The following is a 10797-nucleotide window of genomic DNA, read 5'->3' as shown; positions in this document are numbered from 1 at the left end:
ACACAAAATTTTAATTTGAAAATCAATCCTGAAGAAGAGTGAGAATTCGGAATAATCGAAATGTTTTTCTATGACGAATCGAATACCGATTTTTTTTAAATGAAAATAAATTTGTGTGGCGTAAATGAATAAATCCCAATATTAATAAATTGAACAAAAAAAAATATTGAATAATTTACAGGTAAATTTGAAATAAACTGATATTGTATAGTTCAGTGACTTTATTCAATAAATTTCTCCATTTTAACAAATCTTTAGATCTTTCCATTGGAAAATTTCCACTCATTTTCTTTCGACTGAATTTTTATTTATTTATTCATATTGATTGGCCAAATTCGATTAAATTACAATTTTTTTTCAAATTAAATTGAAGATTCAATTGAATGATCAGTTAATATATCTATAGAAAATATGCAAGTTTTTTTCTTATGACTAATTTAGTAATGGTTCATGACAAAAATGTTTTTTTTTTTTGATTGTGTCGGTAATGTTTCTGATACATTCGGAGTGCAAATGTAAATAACTTTTCCTTACTGGTTCGCACCATCTTGTTGCATTCATTCATGAGCTCTAATAAATTTTCTTTATGCCGAACAAAAATCGAGTGGGACAGAATCAATATTATCCAACAGTATCGAAATTAACGGCTTCCGAAAACTCATCGAATTTTTTAGCATCAAACAATGAAAACCACAGACCCGATAAAAAAGATAAACCGAAAAAAGCAAATATTATACGAATTCGCACTTTTTGGTAAGTAAATTTCCGAACAAAATTTAATATTCTGAAAAATCTCTAATGTTCAAGTAGATTTTCAAAGTTTTTTTTAACCAATTTGGTGATTTTTTGTTTGGCATATAGCCTAAACACAACAAACAGGTTTCTAGATTATGAAAAAAAATCATTTTCCGGAGAAAATAATGATCGTCCGATTTTTCTGACTGTTGAAATGCAACTGAAACTGATGTAGAGTTCCCGAAATGACTTTTAAGTGAGTTTTAACGGGTCTATTTTGAATAAGCACATACATTTCTTCACGTCCAATCAAATCATTTCGAACTAGAAGGCTAATCCAATCCAACAATGTTCTAAGCTACGGAGAGAAAATGAGTCAATCAAATGAAGTACTTCGTTTCACGTGGCGACGAAGGCATCGTCAAGAAACTCAATCTAATCATTGAAGCTAAATTATTTATCACTTGAGTTAATAAAAATCTAAACTTGATACTGTATCCACAATCTACAATACCATGAAATGCATTTACATTAAGACGATTTATAAACTTGTTCACTGTAATGATATATCGTGGAAAACTTAGTTCGTATTGAAATTTTGCACGTTGGGATTCAATCTTCAGCTTTGATATCAGAAATAAGAACCAATTTCTAAGTAGAGAACTGAATTCTCCTTTTTTCCAAATTGATATGAAATTTTTTCGAATTTTGCTTTGCTGCAATCGAAACCAAATCAGTTTAAGTGCGCTTCTCTAAATCGATCTTTTCCACACAGAAAAAAAAACACATTCAGTCAAAAAAAAAAAAATCATTTGTTTTGTGTTGCTGGATTTGTAGTTGAATTTGGTTAGACTTTTTGTATTGCCTCCAGAAATCCGAAAATTAAACAAAAATATATAGATAAAACTAGCAAATTCATTGTTAAATTTTCGGATTTCTGGAGGCAATACAAAAAGTCTAACCAAAAAAAAATAATTAGCAATGATTTTTGGGTAAATGAAAAATGGGAACTTGTATCCATCTTCTTCAAAGATGACAAAACAGTCAATGATAACAGTAATAACACGCGGGATTTTCAAAGATGACAAAACAAACAAAATTAAGATGAGATTTTTTATTAAATTGAACGAGAAAATTCACAAATAATTCCTCAGTTTTTTATGATTTATTTGAAATTTAAAATGTAAATAATGAATTGATTACAAAAATGTAACTAATGTAACTAATGTATGCATTGCAAACTCGAAATCGTCCGATAAAATTGGGATTTATTCTTATATTTAAAAAATGAGATTTAGATTTTGTTTTCCAAATATCATGAATTGAAATTTCAATGGGAATATATCGCAAATTGAGACATCATTCGGTGGTCATCAATAAAGACAATTTACTATTCTGTTTTTCTCATATTCCTCACATTTCTGAAGCTAAAGTGTTACTTGAAGCATTTTGGGAAAAAATTCCGGTCGAAAAGTACTGGTAAAAGTAAAATTGTTCAGACTGCGTTCAATCATATTTCATTGTATTATCCAAATTAGCTTGGGTGTGGGGTTGACTAAAAATAGTAACATAAAATGCCTAAGGATGTAGACAAACATCATCGTATCGCAAATTCTTTCTGAAAGAAAATGTTTCCGCAATTAACGAAACCCATAAAATTCCTTTATGAAAACTCAGCCTGACTGTTTTATGTTATTCATGAGATTTATTGCTGTGAATTCATCGATTCAACTATAAAAAGAAAATCAGAACAAAAAAAACTTGTCGTGGAACGTGCACGACACTCAAAATACTTGAACTTTTCGCATTGAAAAGCAGAAGGACTCCGTGATATCAAAACGGCTGAAAATAATAACAGGTGAAATGAAGGAAGCGAACCACGAAATGCGTTCATGACACGACACGAAACTTTGTTATTTTTTGTTTGTTGCTATTACTTTTTATTCACGAAGTGAAGAAAGTTAAATCGATATGGGCTTCAGTTCGGTGTGCACATCGTTTTCAAATCAGTTGACATTTGGATGACTTGCTGAGAATTTGTAGCAAAAATGAACTTTCTGGATATAATTTCGACCTCAAAATCAGGTAAGTTGAAATTTATTTGCCATATTTTTATGTTTGGGAACGAAGATTGCCTATTGCCCATTCACAAGAAAAAGCATCTGCTAAATTTATCGCACTTCTTTGCGCCACAACAAAACTTTTCGCATGACGATCAGAATAAGTGTAAATGGTGATTTGAAAAAACTCACACAGAAAACACTAGCAGCTCCAGCAAAATGTGAAATTAAAGAAGATGAACTCATTTTCACACGAACAATTTCCATTGAATTGGCCCCAAATAGACCACGCATTGAAACACCATTCAGTCGCGCCACATTCAATGGAGGAAAGATTTGCGGACGATTGAAGCCAAGCAAATGAAATATTTATGATTTTGTTGGTTCGTTCGTTCGTTGTTTGTGGCATCATCATCATCATTTTGTAGTTTCTTTGTCTTTTGATTTATTCAATTTCGCATATTAGCCGCCTTATGTGTATATGCCGCTGTTTGCGTTTATTGTACGAATGTTTTCTTCATCATTTCAATACCATTTTTCAAAAGGCTTTGAATCATTGTGAGAAAATTCATGTTTTGATTTTGAAATGAACACTTTTTATTTCTTTTGTTGATTTACTTTGAGTGTGTGCATTTCTATTTCATTTTCATCTTCATCAAAATCAAAATCAGTTCAATTGAGCTATGAAAGAAAGTTAATCGCAACAAATCATCTACAACGAAAGCAGAAAATAAAAAAAATATTTATGACTTAATTTGTGTTACATAAAATCGCTGATATTGATTGAGTGTAAATGACCGTTAAACGGAAGCAAACTGAGATGTGAATTCGAGTGTCGTCGTCTCTTTTCAAATCAGAACACATAAAATCTTGATAAAATCACCGAGAGAAAATTCATTAGCATATCAGTGTTCAAATATCACATCCAATAAAAAGTGAAAACATTCTTTGACCTTTCTCATCGTTCATTGTGCTGTCGTGTTTAGCTGATTTTTCTCACTGTGTGAGCGACATAATGATACGTGTAATAATGATGATAAAAAAAATGAATAAATCTCACTCGATATATTGAACCGTGACGTATAATTCAGGCTAATTTGATGACGAAAACCACAAGAAATGGCATTAATTACTCCAAACGAGAGGAATAAAGAAATAAACTTGTTATACACCATCCAGTTGTTGAGTTTCTTTTTGTACAAATGGTTGGCCTAACCGCATTCGGACAAAGGTAAATAAACGGCAACAGAAGAAAAAGCAGAGAACAACAACATCAACATCAGACATAGTCTCAGTACTATTCTATTCTTAAGAAGGCTGAGAGAGAGATTTGTTTGGTTTGCGCATTTGTTGCCATTAATTAAGTAGAATTTTCTCACGCAAACCAACAAACGAAGACAAAAATGTTCAATTGGATGAACAAACAATTCACTTGACGCTTCTTTTCAGCATAAATCATATTTCATTCAAGAGGATGTTTTATTTCTTCTATCAACGCGAATCTAAACAAAAAAAAGAGCGACGCAGATATAATTTCGAATTAGACGCGAATGATGCAATTTATGTTGGAATGTTCAAGTTGAAGCGAATCTAAAGAAAAAAGTTGAAAATTTTTGAATAGAAAAACGGATCGACCAAACTGAAGATAAAAACAAAAATTCAGCTCAAACTGGGCAAAACAGACTCCAAGAATGAACGAATTAACACGATTGCGGCACATTTTTTCTTTATTAAACAATCATTTCTCAGAATTCGCTTTTTAAGCCAAGCCGTTCTAATTATTCGCAGAAAAAAGGGGCCGAACGAATCGATGTGACTGTAAAAAGAGAGTATATCATTTGTTTTGTCTGCGGCCAAAAAGTGCATCAAAATTAATGTATACACTCGCTGTGCGCGTTTGTTTGTTTGATTCAAACAAACGTTATTATTATTCTGTTTGATGAAGTCATGTTCATAAATAAAAGAACGCGGCCGCACCACACAAAAGAAAGAAAAACTAAACAAAAACCATGTGTAGTAATCGTTTGTGTGCGCGCGTACGAGAGAAAGAGCATATTGGAAATTGTGAGCGAAAATAATAAAAAAAAACGGCAATGCAACTGATGATAAACAACAACTGGCAATTGATGCGACGTGAACGATCACAACAATTTTTTATTTGTTGCGTTTTCATTGCTGCTCGATTCAAATACAAAATTGATAGTGGAACGAACAACGAACAAGTCAAATTTTGTGTGTCTGTAAAACAATAAAAGCATATTGTAAAAGAACGAGGCAAATTTTGTGTTGCTCTTTCGGTTTTGGTGGCGTTTCGGTTGGCTGATCATTTCAACGTTGTAGAAAGATAGTGGAAAAAAATATACGTTGAAATAATTATCAGTTTTCGAGGGAGAGAGAGAGAGAGAGAGAGAAACTATTACACAATATTTGCTTCACCCCATTTTCCGTCTCTTCGTTCGCCTGATCCGTTTCGTGCATCAAATGGAATGGCTAGAAAAAACGTTTCCAGGCTGTTTGACTCGATCAATGTGTCGTCTTCACCAGAATAAAACGTCACATTGGAAGGAATTCCAGAGCTGCAATGCCCAAAGACTAATATACGGATTGTTATACACAAACACATGCAAGAAGCTATCATTCAAAACCCCAAAATGGTACGCATCACAACACATACGCACACACACCTACAACCCAAACACCGTGTTGTTTAAAGTTTTATTCATTACTTCTTCTTAGTGGAAACGTGTTAATCTATTGTATTTTTTTTCACTTTTCCCACGCTAGGTCGAAGTTCTTTCTAAATGTGTGTTTGGTTCGACGTCTCTTAGTGTTTGCTTTTGTGTTGCGATTTTTGCCATTACCATTTTATGCATAGATAAAAAGAAGTGAAGAAAAAGCAAAGAACACAACGCTGCACACAATTTCATGAAGTGCGTTCCTGGTTCGTCTTTGCTAAGCTCGGCATAAATAGCCACTTTGGCAAACATTTAATTTAATGCAATTTTCTTGTAAATCTTTCGCTTATGGGCAACATGACATTCAGGTGAATGAACAAAGAATCCGTGTGATGTGGAGCATAATAATTGTGCACAAGAAACTGACCAAGTCAACGACCAAACGAAATGGAATTCTTTTTCTTCATCTCTGTCTATGTCTTGCAATTTGGAAAAAACGCGATCTTGATTTTTTTTTCTGTTCGGTCATTTATTCGTTAGTTTGTTGAGCGAACAGTAGCAATGACTGCAATTAGATACGAAATGAAGAAGCAATTTGGTTTTGATTGTATTTTTTTCCTACCTCGAACTACAAATGGAAAAAAAATTGAATGTAATCGCATTTTGATGATGAGTTCCCTCTTTGTCAAACGTTTACTAAATGGCGAATCTATTTGTATCCTAGCAAAAAAAAGTAAACAATTCCGGCTATTACAGCCCAACCAATGATATGTAAACAGGAACCACAAAATAGTGCATATAACGGAATTAGCATAAAAACACCGACCAATTTTGCTGTGACGACGACAACAACGACTCTCGTCTTTTTTCCCATCGTAAACACGACACGGAACGCTTAGCACAAAATCGTTTCTACCAGAAATGAAGGGGAAACAAGGAATTGGAAGAGGGAAACGAGTCCTTGTGAATGAAATTTGCATAAATTAGCTCGCAGCAACGTGTGTGCAGTTTCATTGAGAGAAAGGGATCGAATGAATGATAAATCATGAAATTCAAAAATGAATATTCCAATCAAGTAGTTGTTAACGCAAGCACACCCAGAGTCAATCAGTCAGTCGAAACCAAGGCAAACTTCATACATATTTAAATATAATAATATAATAAAATATACGCAGTGCGTACCAGAATTGAAGTGCAGAAACGAAGAAAACAAAATATTCCCATTTCAATCTATGCAAACAACAAATCCGATGGGAAATGCACCTGATTATGAGTAATAAAATAATTTCATCATAAAATCGAATAGAAACCGAAAGGAGATTTGTAAAATAATTCAAAGTTTTTCGCTTTTTTTTTGTTGTTTCAATTGGATTTGACTGGATGATAAAGTGCAAACTAAATGAACGAAGCAGCGATTCTATGGCTGCCGTGTGGCGCTGGTATGCCGCATTCGTTTTTACACGTGGTGTTTTTTTGCTTTGATCTATGCTAGAGGTGCATTGTTTTCGTACTTCAATAGATAGTAGCGACCATTTCATGTGGAATATTTCTACTTTTTTTTTTCCTTAATAAACAGTTCCCGCGCTTATTATGTTGCCTTGCCTCTCTGTGCAAGATTACATACAATAATAAACATACACTTTCTTCTATGCACCGTGCGCACATGTAATATAATCACACGCTGATATATATACATGTACTGTACACACGGGCAATCTCTGGTGAACCTTTCTCTCTTGCTCCCTCAAACTCTCTGATACGGCGCATAATTTATTCTTCACATCGGTGTGTTGTTTTGTGTTTTTCCGCTTATCCGAATGCTGATGGTGGTATTGCAAATGGTTTGCATGCGGAATAGTAGTAAAACATTTTCCCATGTCTTCCGTTAAATGTGATAGGCTGCCACACAAAATCTTTCTCAGCTACTCGGTAGCGAAACGACAAAGTTGCCATACGCTCAAATCGGATAAGAGCTCAGACAAGAAACAATCTTCTGCTCGCTATTAACGGTGTTTTGCATTTTTCATTCGATTGAGGGGCTAATAAAATTGTATTTTCGATGCCGCTCTGTCATTCCATGTCACTTCAATTATTTTGACCGACTGATGAGTGACGGCTTAATTTCGAATGTCATTTATGACCCGTTTCTCCATAATAGGCCAATCATAGATACATCGCGGTTTTTATTTTCTCACTCGATAAAAATGCACATCAAATTGGAGAAGTGAATGTTGCTGCGTTTTTCAAATACGTTTTTTTCTCGATGAATTTGTCTATTTTATGAGAAAAATTTATTCGAAACAACAAGAAAAAAATGCCAAAACTTTCAATTAAACGCATGCTATTTAAATAATTTCGCATTTATGGTAATGCGCGCAATGAATATTCATTGTGACTGATTTTCTCATCGAAAATGTTTGTCAAATGAAATCACAATGATTTATGGTTGACCATTTTAAACAATTGTCGCTCTGCACGAGTCTGAAACACAAACACCTTCAACTCACTCTTCGGCTATTAAGTCGATGAGGCAGATACAATAAGATAGTCGGCGTTGTATACAAACACAACAAAACCATTCAATTTGGTTAACGTTACTTTGACCTCTTTGGCCGATCTACGCATAGAATTACGAGTTTGATGACTTTATTTTTGTCATTACATGCGACACCTTCTATGTTTCCAACGGGGAATTTCCGTGTTTGCGTTTGTCGCATGCATTTTCTCTTTCCGCAGCACAAAACAAATACGTTTTCTATGCGAAACAGAACAAACAAAACAAACAGAGGCTGGAGAACAATGGTATTTTCCGTGTTTTATCTCAATTGTGGTGACATCCACAGCCACATCACACAGACATAAACCGCACCAGATTTTCGTCGACAATGTGCTACAAAATCCATAAAACAATCTCGATCCAAATACGAAAAAGAACACAAAACGTCCCTGCATTTTGGAAGAGTGGAGAAAAAAGTTGTATGAGAAAATGAATAACAACACACAAAAGCCGAAAAAAAGGTACACATGAACTGGCATACGAGATGACTGCGATGCAGTGAACCGCGAGTGCATGGTCGTTGTCGACGACGATGACGATAGTGGAAAAAGCAATGTTTATATTTCATTTTGGTTTCGTCTCTTGCGCACCATCGCAACCAACTCATTCGTTTTGTTTCATTTCCACTTGCGCAGCGAGCTGCTTTTCGAGTAAAAAAAAAAACATTATTTATTTTGTCATATTTTTATGTTTCCTATTGTTTTGGCTTTGGCTTGACTCGGTAGTCTTGGTTCGAAGAGTTTGAAACGGTGATTCCATATGCGCAGTGGAATCGTTCGCTTGTTTGATTCATTCTCTCATCGTTGCAGCGCGACTATCGTCGCATTTGTTTTACGCTCGCATTCGTGTGTTTGCATTCACTCTCAACCAACAGAGGAAGAAAAACATATACGAGCGCGGCGTCGCAACTTGAACTCAATATATATATAATACACACACAAAAGGTTCATTTCTTCGCATTCTTAATCACTTCTTGTGTGTTTGCCTTCTCGATTTTCTCTTTTGCTTCGGCTTCTTCGTTCTTTTGCTCTCTTTGTGTCTGCTGTTGCGCTCGGCCGTGTATGTGACTGTGTGTATGTGTGTTGGTGTTGGCGTGGAAAGCAATGCATGTATGTGAATTTGAGTATTTTGTATGCTCAACGCGAGCTACACACTTCATTTCCATTCGATCGGTGTGCGCGACAGGATCGTTTTCGTTTAAGTTCTGTTTTTTTATTCACGTTTCTCTCTGTCTCCGTGTTTATATTTTATTGCCCGATCTCGTGCATTTCGTAGTAGCAAGCGAAAAACATTCACGATTTAAACACACTTGTGCCCAGTTGGTTTTGTTTATATTTCAAAATTCGTGGAAGTGATTTTATCTTCACAGCGCGTCTACGAGTGAGAGTTTTCAGTTAATGGGATCGATTTGAAATTAGTGCTGAAATATAACGGAATGAATAATTGAAAAGAAAAATTGCATGAAGAAGTGTCTGAAATAGCCGGAAGGTAGAAATTGGCAATTTGAAAAAGAAAATCCCACAGATTTATTGAAAAAGTGAACGTTTCCAAGTGACAAAGTGTTAAGTTTAACGGCAAACGCCAAAGAAAAAAAAATATTCCGATGAGAAAACTTGTTGCAAGGTGCATGTCAAAGGCGCTTATGTGCCCACTGAAATAGAGAAAAAAGAAGAACAGTGAGAGGAAAAAAAATGTGTGATCAATGATTTCCGCTTGAGTGTGGGAATTTCGATCGATAGAAAAGGAAGAAATAAATATAGTAAAGCCACGCATGTTGTTTAAAAAAGGAGCTAAGTGCAGTGATGTTCGTGTGTTTGCCTGTTGAATGGATATTTCCGCTAATTTGATTCCTAGATCGAATTACATTCAATGTTTTGCTCGATGCTGGGAACCAAATTCTTGCATCTGTTGGTGAGCTCAATTTTTCATCTTCTTCTTCAATTTTTTCGTTAAGAAATAACGAGAGAAAAAATCGTAAGGGATTTTCGATGACTCGCATTTTATGGAATTTGAATAATAAAGCCGGACGATTTGAATGTTGATGCCAGATAATAACGAGAAGCCCCTCATTAAAAAATTGTCTATAATTTCATGACCGCAGCCGTGTTGAATGCTAGCACGAGCCGCAAACATTCATAAACTATAAATTGTTCTTCGACGCACACAAACAAAAAGGAAGAATCCTTCAAAGAACCGATAATTTGTGAAGCCCATTTAAAACCTCGTGCGCACATCAAATTCAGTTACCTGACAAGAGCTCCGAAAACGCAGACAAATCCGCCGTTTAGTTTTTTTGTTTGACCAAAACGCAGCCCGTTTTCAAGTACAACGCCTTTTTGTTTTCGTGTTCTCAGAATAACACCAACGATACCGAAATAAAAACACACCGTTTCAGACGGGAAACGAAAGGGAAACAAGCAAACGAAACAATAGATATGCAATCAGCATCAATGCACACGCACGCCGAATCCACAAGATAAACGAAACGAAGCTGAAGTAAATAAGAAGAAACACATTTTCGAGAGAGTTGCTTATTTGTGTGCACAATAAAAGGGCATACGTGATTTAATGAGACGATATCGAAGCTGGTGAGCAAGCACATCGTGTGTGCTTATATGTTTGCGCATTTCAAACATTTTCAATTAACTGCGCACTGCAACGCAAATATGTTTACTCATTTGAATACGGCATTTTTTTCTTCTTCTCGATCGTTCAAGAGGAGAAAAAATGTGTACACCAACTGGCTGGATTGTTGGTATTGTTTTAGTTT

General features: G+C 35.0%; 1 protein-coding gene across 1 annotated transcript in view; it reads left to right on the top strand.

Annotated features, from left to right (window-relative positions):
- The first annotated feature begins 9201 nt into the window (after positions 1 to 9201).
- Positions 9202 to 10797, top strand: part of LOC129580447 (uncharacterized) — a 29215-nt gene continuing 27619 nt past the window's right edge. The window contains exon 1 of the mRNA XM_055470886.1: positions 9202 to 9938. The gene's annotated coding sequence lies outside the window, so the exon portion shown is untranslated. The remainder of the gene's footprint in view (positions 9939 to 10797) is intronic.

Source organism: Sitodiplosis mosellana, unplaced genomic scaffold, assembly GCF_009176505.1.
Source record: "Sitodiplosis mosellana isolate CC-2019 unplaced genomic scaffold, AAFC_SMos_1.0 Smas_scaffold_1, whole genome shotgun sequence".
NCBI classification, from domain to species: Eukaryota; Metazoa; Arthropoda; class Insecta; order Diptera; family Cecidomyiidae; genus Sitodiplosis; species Sitodiplosis mosellana.
This window is presented reverse-complemented; position numbering and strand designations above follow the sequence as displayed.